General features: G+C 34.7%; 1 protein-coding gene across 2 annotated transcripts in view; it reads left to right on the top strand.

Moving 5' to 3' along the window:
* Positions 1–17,032, top strand: part of LOC149794495 (uncharacterized) — a 406,758-nt gene that overhangs the window by 362,996 nt on the left and 26,730 nt on the right. Inside the window, exon 1 of one of the 2 annotated variants that reach the window (XM_089966587.1) lies at positions 15,556–15,643. The exons of the other annotated variant lie outside the window; for it this stretch is intronic. The gene's annotated coding sequence lies outside the window, so the exon portion shown is untranslated. Of the gene's footprint in view, positions 1–15,555; positions 15,644–17,032 lie in introns of those variants that run through there. 2 annotated transcript variants of the gene reach the window in all.

The following is a 17,032-nucleotide window of genomic DNA, read 5'->3' as shown; positions in this document are numbered from 1 at the left end:
GGACGTGATGTATGTTACGCAGCGATATACATAAATACTTAAAGCGATCAGATATACTTGTAATATTTTAGCTGTGTATATGGAATCAATACACGTCCTCTGCGAAATATTCATCAGGCATGATGTTCAGTGGATAGGGACATGATTAAGTTTAACAACGTCTGTTCAAAAGCTACTCCATACTGATTTATAATAATGTACTTAACAAGATTTTTAAGAGGTGATATTATATGTATTTGAGCACTCATGTTCATTCCGTTGGTTAGTAAATGATGGCTATTGTCAGTTAAACAAATTGTTGGTTAGCGACAAATAAAGAAGCATTTTCCAGTGAATAAGACACATTGAGAAAACCTGAAGACGGATATATATAAAATAACTAATGATGGGACATCTCTACTGTAAACAAAAGTAGAAAAAAAGATATTGAAGAAACGCTAAATGATGTTAGTGGAATGCTATCCACGGCAGTTCAGTTGGGAGAGCATCAAATTCGTAATCAGTTACGAATGTTGGATGGCAGCATATGTCGCCCAGGGTCAAATGCCTCCGTATATCCTTAGAAGCGTCACTTGCTCCTATTTCATCTACCTAATATAGCTAATAAATGTGTTAAGAGCATGCCAAAAGTAACACATTGTCGATCAATTTGTAAACAACTCATTGCTAATTTCTTTTTTCGGAAAGTCAGAAAAGATTACACATGTTATTTATATTGAAGCGTTTAAGTTTAACAATCTATCGATGAACATCATAGCTATTCGTTAACACTTGCGTGTTAATACTTACGCGTGTGTCTAATCGTTCTATTAATGTGCACTTACCTGTCTTTCGTTTAGGGAGCAATAGTGAAGATTTATTCTATCCCTTTTCTCCCTTCTGAACCATTTTTAATCATTCCGATTATATTTCTTTGTCATAAGTCAACCTCCCTTGCAGATGAAGATATTAACAAAGGAGAAACAAGCTTCAGACTTAGTAAGAATGAATACACTGGTCAACAGTGAAATCATTACTGACTTGAAAAGGCCCTAATCTGTAGTATTTTGGTGTGCCGAACACGAATATAACCGTGAAAAATTTGTATTGGCTCTCGTTTTGAAGATATTCATATACCTCATTTTCTATGTTTCACTGTGTAAATTTCTCCAGTAGGACTGTAGCAACATCCGGAATAATGATGTAACATTGCATAATACCATCATGCTCACATCATCCACAGTTGATTGCATCATTTTCTGATGCAATGCAATACTAATGCCATGCGGCTGCTGAAGTAAGTTGACGTCAGCAGTGTACTATACATGTGTAGGCCTATTATACTAATGCCAGGCGGCTGCTGAAGCTGACGTAAGCAGTGTACTATATAAAGCCCAATCAGATAGGTTCAGCATTTAAAATATTTTAGACGTTGTGCGAGACAGTTCAAGCTATTGTTACATAAAACTTATTACTTTATCCATTTACGTACAATAAAGAACAGTAATGCCTCGAAAGTGTGTTAATACCGCGGACAATTTTTGCTATATTTGTGGGGAAGTGACATTTGCCAACCAGAAGAAAAGTATCAATTCTCAAGTGAAGAAGGCATATCATCTTTACTTCGGATGCAAGGTTGGTGACCAAGACAAGCCTTGGGCTCCGCATATATGCTGTGCTACATGTACAACACAGCTTTCACAGTGGTTGAATTGCAAAAGGTCATCAATGCCGTTTGCAGTCCCAATGGTGTGGAGAGAGCCAAGCAACCACCTAAATGACTGTTACTTCTGCTTGGTTCCTCCTCTTTCCGGCGGAATAACGAAGCGAAAGAAGTCGAGAATAGTCTACCCAAACATTCCGTCTGCATTGAGACCAGTTCCACATGGTGAGGGACTTCCTATTCCAGAACCTCCAGCAGAATATTCTCTTGATTCATCTGACGAAGACAAAGGTGAGTCGACCTGTTCTTCTCCTGGTCCATCAGCATGCAGTGATCCAGATTTTCACTGTGGTGCATCATCAACCCCACACAGAATAACACAGGAAGAACTAAATGACCTGATTCGTGATTTGGACTTATCAAAGAACAAGGCAGAATTGCTAGGATCAAGACTCCAACAATGGAATCTTCTAGAAGAAGATGTCACAATTACTGCATATCGAAAGCGCCACCAGCAATTGGAGCCTTTCTTCAGAAAGGAAAGTAATCTGATATTCTGTTCCGATATTGAGGGCCTCATGAATGCTTTAAAAATCACTCATGACCCACAAGAATGGAGACTATTTGTGGACTCTTCGAAACTGAGTCTCAAGGCTGTGCTTTTGCACAATGGAAACATTCTTCCATCTATTCCAGTAGCGTATGCTGTCCACATGAAAGAGACATACGATAACTTAAGGCAGCTACTGAATTCCATTGAGTATAACAAGTACAGCTGGCACCTCTGTGGTGATTTGAAGGTAGTTGCCCTTTTAATGGGACTGCAGCAAGGATATACAAAATACATGTGTTTCTTATGCGAGTGGGATAGCCGAGCAAGGGAAATGCACTACATGAGGAAGGAATGGACTCACAGGCAGAATGTAGCCATTGGAGAGAAGAATATCCAACACCCAGCTCTGGTTGAGGCTCAGAAAATCTTGCTACCACCCCTTCACATCAAACTAGGTTTGATGAAGAACTTCGTGAAAGCCATTGACCGGACTTTGCCAGCATTCCGATACCTGCATGAAAAATTCCCTCGACTCAGCGAAGCAAAGATTAAAGAGGGAGTTTTTGTGGGTCCTCAGATTCGAGAGCTTTTCAAAGATGACCGGTTCAACAACTTGCTGGAAGGTGACGCGAAACAAGCATGGAATGCTTTTCGCCTAGTTTCTACAAACTTCCTCGGAAATGTTAGGGCAGAAAACTATAAGGAACTAGTAGAAGACATGTTGATGAAGTATAAGAAACTTGGCTGCAATATGTCTCTAAAGATTCACTTCCTTCATTCCCATTTGGATTTCTTTCCTAGCAACTGTGGTATTGTTAGTGATGAACACGGCGAACGTTTTCATCAAGATATCGCAACAATGGAACAAAGATACCAGGGAAAATGGTCCACTACAATGCTGGCTGACTACTGCTGGACACTCCTCAGAGATGCTCCCGAACAGCTGTACAAGAGACAGGCGAAGAAATCTAAGATGTAGTCAATGACTTGATTTTTTATAGGTAGGCTATTACAGTTGACCTTTTACTATTGGAATGCATTTCGTTATGTAAACATTAATTTCTTGCAGATTACAAAAAAACTAGAGCCAATTTTGCAATTTGACTGTCATATTCGTGTTCAGCACATAAAAATTGATAAGAATTGACTAATTTTATTTCAGTAACATGACTTTTGTAAAAATTTGTTGTCCAGTGATATCTTTCAATACATTTCAACTCTAGATTTGCCGATAAGACCAGCGCTGGTGGTCAGGAATGTTTATGAGACGCTTACGTGCGATTTCAGAGATCAAGCATTTTTAACATTTGCAGATTTAATTATAAGTGCATTTGAATAACAAAAATATCCTCTATAACTGTGTGTGGGGAAACAAATTTTGGAATGTAAAGCCTGATATTAGAGTTCATAGACGAAACGCATTTAACTTTTGCAGACTGAGTTAAAATTATGCCATAATCATAAAACTATTTATTATTGTATAATTCCGTATATTGCCTACTTTGATCAATTCTATGAGGTAAGATGTGGCTAGTAAGCACTAGTATGAAGGTATATTATACAACGGTAGTATATGAAAACTCTAATGAAAGGATGATTTATCAAAACAACGAAAACAGCGTACTTCCCTCGTTAGGCAAGTTAATGGAAACATATAGTATGTCACCTATAATGCAGAAATGTGCTCGGTGTAATGTATTAAGAGTTCAGATAAAACTTAGAAGATTTCTCATAAGATTATTCAGCTGCTACAGAAACAGACACGGGCTATTGTGATGAAAATGTACAATACCAACACCCTGCAAAAGCAGGAAGCGCTTTGAAATAAATGTATGCATACCGCTGTCGTATAATAATAATAATAATAATAATAATAATAACAATAATAATAATAATTATATTTTCTAAACTACCAGCTTTAATTTGCCACTTATTGGTGATACTACGTGAGTTCCAGTGTTCATACGTTTTATTGTACAGAATGTGCATTATGAACAATTTAATGCATTTCGATTATACATAAGATGATTCATTTTCATAAATGTCCATCGAGAATAAATAAAGTATATTATTATTAGTATTATTATTATTAGTAGTAGTAGTAGTAGTAGTAGTATTACTATTATTATTATCATTATTAGTATTAATATTATCATTATTATTAATATTATTATTACTATTATTATTATTAGTATCAATATTATTAATATTATTACTAGTATTATTATTAATAATAATAGTATTATTATATAATTATTATTATTCAACAATGTCCCGTTTTAGGACTTAAACATTTTCAGCAAGATTAACATACTCCACAACTTTTATTACATCCATTATGTTCTTTTCTTTCCAACTAATGCTATATATTCGAACTTCCTCAGGCCGAAGCTCCATCTCACGAATCACACTGCTGATAACTACTAGAAAAATAACATTATGCGCAGCAACGTCAAAGTGATGCCTCATGTAGTCAATACAACAAGTATAATCTACGAGAATGTAAAAGGCTAATTGTCAATACGTCGACTGGTTGTGGTCCATGGGTAATGTGTGTAAAACTTTCTCTCTAACCATGTTATTATTATTTCTTTTCATTAATTTATACTGTATGATTCAACTAATGTAATTGGTATAATTAACGTGTTGTCTCTTCTAAATCAGAACTTAGGATTTTTCAAGCTGACTAAAGGCGGTAATTTGTAACCAAAATATTACCGGCTCATCGCTGTCACAACACCAACACACGGTATGACATCTCAATGGTTGTATCATAAGGTGTAATAATGATATACGTAAGTCATTTTGATGGATGCATATTAGTACGACATTACGGCCTTAACATAGGTAATATAAAAGAATTAGAACCAGTAAGCTTAGTACAATTCAACAAGATACTGTTTTCCCTAAAATACAAAACGAAAATGTACAAAAAGTTAACTTACAGTACTGCGAATTAAGTCCCAAATAATCTTAGGATTACAGACACAAGTCCTAATACTTAAAGTTCAGAATACACTGTAGCAGAAAGCTGAAAGTACTGATGTGAATATTGATCTGCGTCGTGGTCATGTGCCAAGAGTATTTTGTTGGATCACAAAAATACAACTCAGGAATAAATACTTATTTGAAATTTCAGTATAAATTAAAGTCTATATTTCCAAGAATGTTTATTTTTGAAGCGCACTTGTATTTCCAGAGAACAATCATTTGACTTAAGTACTTTGAAGAAATTAATTTTTTAGCCCAAATAAATATCTGTCGTCACTACAATTATACAACTAATTCTGCTACGTGGCGATTCACGAAAACATTTAACAGTTCAAGACTCAGATTGCGATAAATATGTTTACAACAAAACCAAAATCATTAATTCAGGTTTGGTAGAAACTGAACATAATTTAGGATAAGGTCAAGTTCAACATACATTGCAATGATATCATTAGCATATAATAAAATATAAAAAATAAAATAAATAAAGACTAAATAGCAAACAAGGCAAATTAAATCTAAATAAGAATTTGCATTGGCTTACATTTGTCTTGCTAATATTAATTTGCATATGAAATACCAGAATAACGTATTTTTTTTAATGACGCCTTTGCAAGTACTAATAAAAAATGTCAAAATAAGCTTCCAGTTCTTGACACGTAATAAATATAATGGCCAACAATGGTACTAAATGACATCACATCCTAAGAATCAACTGTCTGCGAATGATGCTGAATAACTTCTCTCTCTCTCTCTCTCTCTCTGTACATGCATATATTTATATATATTTATAGGTTACTGCATTTGTATGGGAATATATGAACGAGTTTTGGGATCGAATACTGCACGGCCTTGGGAGTGAAGTATATCCTTTCGACAAAACGAGTTCATATTTTCCGATACAAATGCAGTAAGCTTTTTATTATATTCTTATTTTTATTCTACCTAAGGTTTATTTATATAAACAAAATACACTACAAGAAACAACTTAAATGATTACATGCCGTATTCCAAACTAAATACACAAGCGCAGATTTGTCATTACACAATGACATCATTGTTAATGCGCACATAACTCCGCTCAAATAAATTTGAACTTAGTCGCGCGCTCGACATAACTTTTGACAGAAAATGGCGTGTCTAGTTAAAATTGAAATTTGCAGTCCTATTGTGAACGAAAGCGCATTGCAACAACTTTTCCATTTGATCTGGAATGAATATATTTTGGAATTTTGTTTCGATTCGACGAAAGTTTGTGATTTTGGACTGGATTCATCTCAGCAAATTATACATGAAATACATCGGATTGAAGTGGCGCAGGAGAAGTGTGTTTACATCTGCAAATGTGTTTCTGTTTCTATCATTGCATGTTTGAAATCATAATGTGGGAAAATATGAAGTCTTTCAATTGCAATTAACAAAAAGACACTATGGAATCTAATGTTTATTTCATTTTGAGTGCAGTAAGGAGTATGTAATTGCTCTTATCATCGAAATTACAGCAGAATTTCGAAATGTGTAATCCATATTGAAAAGCTATGACATGGCTCATATAATTCGGATTTGCAAAATTAAGAAAATGCATTTTCAGGAAATTCAGGATGTAAAACTGTAAGCATAGTTTCTTTTGCCATTCTTATCACCAGCTAAGAAGAGAGTATATGACTTGTCACTTATATGTTATTTGTAAGGACATCATCTTGCGTATCTTATATAATGTAGCTAGCCTAAATCCGTAACATTGTATCGACGCGGAATGTGCCAAAACAGCTGGTATGTGGCAGTCCACGAAACATCTGTTTTAGTTATTCAGAAATAAATTTAAACAACCACAACGTAAAGAGCCTCTTACGCGAGTGTACATGATTTGTGTACAAATCAAAAGTGTTGGCGTCTGCGTCCATTGTTTGTTTACAATAGAAAGTAGTTCCTTTATGCACGTGAATGCTATATGTCTGTTGTCGCGCGAGTTCAGTATCGTGTACTATTGAACGATTCTAACAATGTAAAGTTAACGGGGGAAAAGATGAGCATATAACAAATATAAATACTATACATATAGAGACCTAAATTGCAAAATGAAGTAAAATATAATACGAATAATAAAGAAATAGAAACATGACTTCGAAGTGCATACGGTTCTTGCTGTTAGAGTCAGTTTCTGTGTGCATGTGTGAGATAGAAAGACTGAATGAGTCGAAACATTACATCTCCTTCAGGTTACAAGTGCAATTGAGTGAACTTGCATAGCAATGCTTTCTTCTGTAATAGTTATTTAATGAAATACGTGCGATTCCACAATTAATGTATATCTTCATGTTCAGGTATTATAGAAAACCAGACCACATTATCCTGGCAACAACTGTAAAACTCACTGACAACATCGAATATAGGCAATCAAAAAGACCACTTCCATAGGAAATAGTAATGTCCCATCGTTTTATCATTGTATCTTACATTTTTTGCAGATTCACTACGTCATTATTTTATAATATCAACATTTAATTGTGTTTTGTCGGTGGGGTATGTTTTGGTATACTTGCGGGCAATTGAGTTTGAATGCACGCCAACATCTTGAGAACTGGACTACATTGTGAAGACTTACACATCCGTCCTCGAAGTTTTCGTCTGCAAACGGTTGAGAATGATCATAAGATATCAATTACGCGTTATTGTGAAAGTCCTCACAAAGTAGGTAATGTCTGACATACACTTACCTTCAGTGTGTATTGTTCACACAATTTGCGACTCTCGTTGGGCTGTAGACTGGTGTGTAAACGCTTAGCCACTTAGAAGGCGCGTGACTTCACATTGCTTGTCATCCAATGAGAACAGTGTCACTGTAAAGTTCTTATATCTATAAATACGACTCATAAAATAATTACTAGTATTATTAGCGATTTTTGAACAGAAATAATTATGTAAAATGGTAAATTGGTGATGCCAGCAGCAATGCTGTTATTTTAAGCGATATAGTACGGTATTTGTGGCGGGTGATTTGGTGTGTACATGGATTTTACTTCTTCGAGACTTTATGCACCTAACTCTAGGACAATGACAAGACGTACTGGATCAAACTGGTAATACCAAAAACGATTCTTTATAAAATGGTTTATTATATTCGTCCAAAGGAGATGTTCGTTCTTTCATTAGTGATCATCTGTGACAACTTCCTTGTATCCGGTTCAACCCACAGGGGCTCGTATCGTTGCTTAAAATTGACCTGTCAAACATGTACTATATACATGTACTATATAATAACTAAGGTCTTGATTATTATATTCTGAATTAAGTAGTTGTCCCATGGAAGGCCCCGTAAAGTGGTCAGTAAAAATTGAATTTTAAAAGCGCTGGCTGCATTATTGTTTCAAAATTAGAAATTAATACTTGAATGATGGATTACTATAGCATTAAGGTTGCTAACTGAGCAACATTATACTGTTACCCTAGTCTTACTGTGTAAGCTTTTGCCCCTGATATGTATAGTGGGATTAGGGCTGGTAATTGTCTTAGGTCCTGAACAAAGAGTGCCGATGGCCTAGTAGTTAGAGTGTCTGCCTCGCATAAGGGAGATTGTGGGTTCGCACCCCGGCCGCGTCATAAGAAAGACTTATAAAAATGGTGCTAGCAGCTGCCTCGCTTAGCACTCAGCATTAATAGGTTAGTGATTGAACTGGTTGGCCAGGCGTCAGGATAATGTAACTGCTTGGTCGGACTTAGTCTGATGGGACCGATTTTAAATTCAATATCATAAAAAATTAATTTCAACATCATATAAATCTAGTTTTAAAGATTATTTTTAAATACATTATTCACAAGGTGTCACGTGCTTAAATCCAGAGGGCCCCACCAAAATGATCAGAATATGGTCCCACATTTGCTCAGGCCAGTGTTGTGTGACTGAGTGGGACAAGATGTTACATGTCTGTAGCATAATGGATATTGCTAGACATCACTATAAACTTTCTCACTGCATACATCATTGCGATATGACTTAAACTATTTTAAAGCTACATTAAAAATTCAAATCACAAACACATTTCTTAAATAATATTCGCTGCATACATGTTCAATTGTCTAATTGCTTTGGTCATACTGAAATTACTCTAACGCGTTTTTACTTCTCCAAGTATATCCAGAGAGAATCACGTAGTTTATTTTTTGTTTTTAATTTTAGGATCACCAAGTAGTTTATTTGTTTTTTAAATGCTTCGACCACCTTTTCAGTTCAAATATTTTAATCTAAATTGCATTTCCTCATTTTCCTTTTCTCCCTGTATTTTCATCTCTTCTTTTTATTTATATGTGCATATAGACCACGCCATTGGCATAGTGACTATAGCATCAGTCCTGGATGGGGGAGATTGCTGATTCGAACCCTGGCCGAGTCATACCAAAGACATACAATTGGTACCGTCCCAGGTGCTCAGCATTAAGAGTTTAATGTTGGCACTTGTTATCCTGCTCTTAGGATAACGTGTCTAGGTAGGACAGCAGCGTGATACCCCAGTGCTAGACATCAATCTGTACCCACACGCTGCTGATATTGTAGTAATATGACTGAACAGTTGTTAAAGCTATGATAATTATCAAAATCGCACACACACACACACACACACACTCAATTCGCTTATTTTCGCTATCGCTATCTCTCTCTCTCTCTCTCTTTTCTCTTTCTGAAATTGCGGTTGTCGTCCTCTTCCTCAAATGAATTCCAGTAGTGATGCAAACAAATTCCAAGATTGAACTTAATATGTTAATAGACTCGAATGTGCTAATGTGCCAATAGTCTTCATGTTTCGGGGTGATATAAACCGAAACCTCTTAAACTAAATAGTGATTTAGTATAAGAAGTAAGAATGAGTACTTTGAAATTCCAGTGAATAATTTAAAGAACTTCATAATCGAAAACACAAACTGAAATGCAACCTAAATTGAATCCTCAAAAGCTGATGTTAAGACATGCAATAAAGAAGTTCTGATACATCTCCCACTGTAGCGAAAACCACGAAATGTAAGAACAGAACCAGGATAAAGTTTTTTTGAGAATATTTTAAGTTTTAAACAAGGTCAGGTCTCTTAGTAAACTTCAGTTAAGAACATGTAATGCAGCAAGTACTCTTGGGATTCCCAAGAGGAACTTCAGTGTCCTAAATTCAAGCTCAAGTAAACGTTTATTTCAAGTAATATTTATCTTAATATATAATCTAAAATCATAGATAAATATTAGTTATGTATTGTATTGTTTACACAAAAATAAGAGTGTTGTTCGGTAGGTATTAAAGTCAATTACTGACCAAGGTCAATATCACAATTTAGAGATACGTAACAAATAATGATAAAGGCCAACAAATACAAATTAAATATACATCACAAGCGTTGTTGCATGTTTTTAAAGTTGCGTTTTTATGTGTCAGCGGTATATAGAGCCTTTGCTACTTCCCACATTTATACTGAGAGACAAATCTTTGCATTATACCACCTGTATAATACGTGCAAGGACAAACCACCACCAATTTTGCTTTAATTGCAAAATACCGCTGTAACAATGGATCTTTTGAGAACAGAGAAAAGGAACCTGACTTTTATAGCATTATGGGGTTCCCCTGCTACCATTGGTCTAAACATGTATTTCAAACTGAAATAGAGTATGTCTTTAATCAAGGAAAGCTGAGAAAGTGAATTTAAATTTACAATTGTACATAATTCCATTCCCATCCTTAGTCCAAAAATGACTGGTGCATAATTTAGAACGATGAGATACGGAATACCTAGGTTTTGTTATATTCTTCTCAAGTAATGCCGTGTTTCAGCGGTGGTATTTTATAATAAAATTCATTGAAATTCTTCAGATATTCACATACACGACCACTTTAAGTGAACTATGCTCATTGAATTTATCATACACAAATATGAAGATAACACATTGTAAAGAAGCATTGTCTACTGGTACGACTGGACCGTGAGGATTGCCATGAACCATGAAAGTTTACCACACGTAGTCTAATTGATTCTAAATGAAACGGATGACACTTAAACACTGCATCCATCTTGACAATATTGTTCTCGCTACTTCTGAGTGGATAGTCGCACCAATATGAGGTTCTCACCAACATACTTATTGTAAGGTCTTGTTCCTAAATTAAACTGGTACCCATCTGATGTTAAGTATGGCCACCATGGTAGGCATTTTGAACATTCTTTTTATACCACATAATATAGTTATATAGCCATCGGGTCTTCACGGAAAAAACGTATGATATCTAGTCCATTCTAAACAAAAATGGTGATAATCTTATGTCTAATAAGGACACAACAGTGTTGCTTTGGTCCTATTAGTTGGATCTTCTAGAAGGAGAGATCATGAACTTGTTACGATATGTGATCTGAAACTGATTCAATGCAATATAGTACATGTAACTAATTGAATGTTGATAACGTCAGATATTCATAAAGTAGAAATAAAGAATAACTCAATTTGACTTTATGCTCACCCCCTCACCTTTCTCGTACAATTGTTATAGTTGTTATAGTTGTTAATCTCGTCATCAGTTACTAGCACAAGTCATCAATTTGATATAAAATATAATAAACACTCGTATTATTGTTATTAGGACTTTCAGAATCTACTTGACTGATGCCAGTAAGAAGTTTATATTAGTCTCGGGCATTATCCTGTTGGAAAGGAAAATACATTAAGAGAGGTCGTGTACAGTTAGTAATTCTTCATGATTTGCAATTTTCATATTTTACGATCTCCCAATGTACATATATCATCAGCTTTGTGTGTGATTACACATATCGCAATCTTCTTTTACATAATGGTCCATAGTTTATATAATCAGTCTATCTCTGTTAAAGTGTATAATTTCCATTTTGTAATCCGTGACATAACATGAATATGTGAAGCAAGTTTTGACAACAGGTACTATATATTTATATTTTATTTTTTCAGTTACATTATATATATATATATATATATATATATATATATATATATATATATATATATATATATATATATATTATAAATAGCATGGCTTTTATAGTGCTGGTATGAAGCGATTTGGAATACCAATACTGGTTGCATATTAATTTGTCATCCGCCCATGAAGCAATAGTTTGCATATATAAACATTCTTGCAACGGCGCCTTTGCCTCTGTCCACTTATTAATCACTAAGGAAGTATGAAAATAACGATACAAATATTAATAATCCCAGTTTTCTAAATGAGTACACAATTTCATTGCAAACCTTTCTGCTTTCCGTACTCAGGAACCTTGCAGTGAGGGAGATAAAGAAGTTGGGAAAACCTTGAAATTGAACTTAAACCAAGTAACATACAACAATATGGTTCATTGTGACGGTATGTGTGCACTTTCAGTCATATTACTACGATATCTGCAGTATAGCAGATTAGTATGATGTCTTGCACTGAGGAACCATGCTGCAGACATGTAGCACGCTGTCCCCCCGCCAGTTTTATTATCCTGACAACAGGCCGACAGGTCCTACCACTAACCTCTTAATGATGAGCGCCAGGGGGGCAGCATTACCTTTTGTATGTCTTTGGTATGATTCGGCCGGAGATTAAACGTGCGACCTCCCGTATCAGACGCGGACGCACTAACCACTAATCCACCGGAGTGGTCCATACTGTTGTGTATCTAATGTTTGGTTGTTGTTTCTTAAACCTATGATAATGTTCTAAAATCGATTATGTTAATTCAATACGAAAATGTCCACCAGCCCCCCCCCCCCCCTTCTCTCTCTCTCTCTCTCTCTCTCTGGACTATATTAGCAAGATAAGGGCGAAAATCTATGAAAATACTAGCTAACAGGAGGATTTTCGTTTGAGTCATCCCAAGATGCCTCTGGACTTGTAAATGATGGTAAAAGTTAATTCAAGCCGACTAATATGAGAGAGAGAGACATAGAGAGAGTGTATGATCGGTAGTATTGTTATTAAAGCATAATAATGATTTCGATCAACTGTAAATATATTAAGGTATTTTAATTACCTTTTGACTGTTCATCATTTTGCTTGGCATATATTCCACACTTAGTTCCATACGCTGGTCCAAGAAGTAGTTCATTCCCTCGGTCAATACACAGTTGCCTGATGACAGTCTTAAACTCCATTCAACGTGCAAACGCATGTATTTGCATGTAATATAGATATCAAATGTGTACAGTATGTACGCTGTGTCAGTTATAAACCGCTCGGATACATATTTCATTAAAAGGATGTTCGACAAGCCTCTTTTTCCTTTAATGAAAAATGTGCACATTTCGTGGTACGAGAACTTCGATCACTAACACAACCATGGAAAGATTGCGGGCTGCATACTATGCCGAGATTCCCGACACTAAACAATCTTCTTCTCAAAGATTATTTTGATGCATATTGCCTATTTTATGGTAATTATGTAATACTTGAACAAGTTAATAATGTAACTCGTGTGAGATTTATTTTACAGGCATGCTTAATAAAGCAGTAATTTCATAATTATTATACCCATTTATATCTCTTTAAATGCCTAATAAATCAGCCTAAACGCTAGCAACCCAATCAGTGTTTATCATATATTGTATGATTGTTTACGTGAAAATTTCAGAAGGCTGATAACACTTTATTCTTTGGGAAAATAAGTAAACGAATTAAAATAAGTGTACGTAACACCTTCTCAAACGTCAACTCGTCAGAGAGATTTTAAATGTGTGTCGCCGACTTCATGTTGACTAAATGGTTATTGTAAATCAAATGGATAAGTCAGTGTTCTCAAATGATTTAGTTTTAAGAACATAATATTATTCCATAAAGTCTAGATTTCATTACTGTACATGTTGATCTCCTAACACATATAGGCGTAGTAAAGGGAATTAAATAACGGTTCCAAAAGCAAATCAGATGAACCCTTTAGATTTTTTAATGTTTCAGTTTAATGTACATTACCTACCTTCCCTTTTTATATATACTCTCTTAATTCAAATTATTTCAAAACCATAATATATTTATCTATGTATATCCACAAATACATTTATATATAGGCATTCTAACCCTTCGCTTCCTTCTAGCGTACATATGTATCTTCATTTATCATTTACGCACATCTTTTGTATGACATTAATTATGGGCATATGATTTTAAGGCATAAACAAAATAAAAATTAACTGTAAAACGAATGGAACGCAATTTCCTCAACTTCCCGTTTTGTTCTGCCTAATATTTAAAGTTTAGTTGTGATATATTGTCATCTAATGAGTCAAGCGCAGATTTCCCAAAGGCATCTTCCAGTGAATTTGCAATGGGCAAACTGACTTATGACATTTGTGTTGCTTTGGTGTCAGCCTTCAGTTTTGAAATCATATTTTTTTATTTTAATAAATGTATTAACAATTTAGATATGTTTCATATTCTAAGTTTGTATTTTGGACTATCTGCACTTGATGCATATTTTTGCTATAACATCATTTCACATTTACCAATTGGATGGTAATTTTTGATTATGTTAATAAAAGAGGTTACAAAGTTGCAAAACAGTGCCTGAGGTTTTGTTTTTGGCAAAATAACATAAACTTATATTTTAATAAGATTTGAACATTTAAGCTCGGGTATCTGTCTGTATTTAGTTTTAATTGCAGATACATTAGTTCTTAATCTTTTAAATCAATATATTCTCGTCTTTTTATGCAGGACAGGTGCAATAAACAAAATATTCATGTTCTCAGGTGATGGTAGTCTTTGATTGTGTGTATTTAGTCCTCACAATGATGTCCTCAAAATGATGTCCTCACAAAGACTTCCTCACAACGATGGCAAAGTAAGAGTAGTCGTCATAATGTTAAAGAAGTATACGGCAAAAATAAAGTGATACAGAAATTGACCAGCTTACAGTTAAGCTTACTTTCAAACTTTTAACATATACTTTCATTCCTTCTTATGGTCCTCTAAATGTAGTCATATCTCAAGGTCATCACAAGTATATGAATACACGTGTGTGTGTGTGTGTGTGATTTGGATTTTAGCCTGGCTTTTATAACCCTTTCAGTCATATTGTTATGATGTCTGCAGTGTGGCAGTTTAGCCCTAAAACTAACCCCTTAATGTTGACCAAATAGCGAGGCAGCTGTCAGAAATATTTGATAAAACTTTTGTTCAAACCCGCTTCCTCCCGCATCCAAGGCGGACGCTCTAACATCTTGGGGCACCTAATCGGTACGTACATATGTTAAATGTATTATGTTTAATGTTAGTTATAATGAAACAAGCCTCATATTCACGGATAGTGGCGGTTTACTAGTTTTGAACAAGCGAGACATATTCTTATCAGTCACGAGATACCAATGTGAATATAACCACATGGACACTTATCTCTTAACGTCAGATTGGCATGATACATACACGAGGGAATCAGTTTCGCATTAGACTCTGGTAAATTGAAGTCAAACTCATGTAAGTACCTTAACAGTTTGTTTCAAAATGGCTTATTTTTTATTTAAGATAGCAAGCAAAATAACGATAGGAATGTAAAATTAATCTCACAGTTTCGGTATATCTTTACAACTTTGGAACTTGTAGTACAAGGACGTAGCAAAATAAAAATAATAATTCCAAATTTTAAATTAAATCTTAAATTAGCGCTAATAATTGAATTCTAGGTATATTCCTCGATAAGAACTTTCAATGAAAATGCTAAGTTTATACGATTGGTCAAAAGCGCAAATAATAGTAAAAAGTGAATATGCTCATTCAAAAATGATACAAATTTTCTAATGAAACATGAGGAAGACGTTTTTAATTAAAATATTGATGATGATTTGGTCTTCACTAATTCCGTCTTTGGTACGCAATCATGTCTTGATCATTGCTGTAATCAGCGAAACCTGTTGAAATAAATCAATCGTTATGTGGTCCTGTAACAAAAAACATGTTATCAAGAGACGGAACACTCCTTGCACACTATATCTTGCCGGTACAGATATGAGTCTGTAGTTTACATATAGTTTGAGCTTGAATATTTTATCAATATGGCATTATTATGCATCATGCGCTTCATATATCACTTTACTTTTTTATCTTTGTCTATAAGCATAACAAAATATGCATGACGCAAATCAAACAAGAAATAATACAATTTACAAGAGCACAGGATCACGAAAGATTGTGTAGGTCATGGAAAAATTCATATGAATGAAAAACTGAGAAGGAACTATTGTGAATCCGGCCGAATAGCTTTCGGTATCTACCGATTCCGTTTTCAAGGCAACACAGTCAAGAAAAACGATTACGCAAAAGAAACAAGAAAAAACGTCGAAAACAAAGGAACTATGAGGAAACAGTATAATAATAATAATAGTACCTAATAAAATAATCCTATTGGCAACCAACCAATAGGCATTCAAAGTAAATTGCGTATCATAGGTATTGATAAACGTGCCGGTATTATTTTGTAAGTTTCATTCTTCTAGAGGTAGTAGATTTTGTATGATTTTACCTATACCATCAATATCCGATTTATGCTGTGTCTTGCTTATCTGCATATCTCTTCTTGCTGCGAGCCTAAGTTTGGCCACTGAATGAGCTCGAGCACAAAATAATGTATATAAGTTATATGTATCATGCGAACATTAACAACATGTTAACATTACTCAGTGGAATGTATAACACGAGTAGGTGAGTCAGAGGTGTGAGCAAACCTGTGAGCACACCTGCTCTAATAAAGCTTTTGACCAGATTTATAATTTAGTTCATTGTTTTATTTAACATTTTTAAAGTGTAATTCAGACCCTTTTCAGTCACGCTCTGCCTTTGTGAAGATAGCCATATGGACACTTATTGCCG

The sequence above is a fragment of the Sinohyriopsis cumingii genome, chromosome 8 (genome assembly GCF_028554795.1).
Source record: "Sinohyriopsis cumingii isolate HCF-2022 chromosome 8, ASM2855479v2, whole genome shotgun sequence".
Taxonomy (NCBI): Eukaryota; Metazoa; Mollusca; class Bivalvia; order Unionida; family Unionidae; genus Sinohyriopsis; species Sinohyriopsis cumingii.
This window is presented reverse-complemented; position numbering and strand designations above follow the sequence as displayed.